This window comes from Podarcis bocagei (assembly GCF_964188305.1).
Source record: "Podarcis bocagei genome assembly, chromosome: 1".
NCBI lineage: Eukaryota > Metazoa > Chordata > Lepidosauria > Squamata > Lacertidae > Podarcis > Podarcis bocagei.
The window spans coordinates 88277628-88278211 of NC_138125.1; positions in this window are offsets into that span (position 1 = coordinate 88277628).

Consider the following 584-nt stretch of genomic DNA (forward strand, 5'->3'; position numbering starts at 1 on the left):
GGCGGTGGGGAGAGTGGGTGGGCTGGACTGACGAGACCCGAGCAGGCAAGTAGACGTTGGTGGGAGAAGGGGGCAGGCGGGGGGGATTGAGGGGAAGCGGGCGGCGGCGGCGGCCCCTTTGCTGCGTCCTCGCCGGCTGGCAGCACAGAGAGGCGGCAGGGGGCGGGGGATAACACAGCCCCATGGCTTGATCTCCACCGCCGCCTCCTCTTCCTCCTATGCCGGAGCCCATTGCCCAGCAGCCAGGCCTGTTGCCCAAAGTGTGTGGGGTAACAGGCGTAGGCGGCGAGGGTGGGTGCTCAGCACCGTCGTCTCCTCGCTGTGCTCCCCGGGGTGCCCTTGAATCAGGAAGCTGGCGGCTTCTGCCTGGGAAAGTTCACCGCTTGGAAAGTGGGAACACACAGCAGCTGGACCCGGGGAGGGCAGGAATCCAAAGCGCCACTCGAGGGCGCGGAGTGTAGTCATAACAACACGGTGATGATGTGCTATTTTGATATCGTGCATCAGAAAGAACGGATTAAAACCCACGGAGAGGTGTGGAGGAAGGCATCAGAAATATCCGTTGAGGATATTCATGGAGGAAA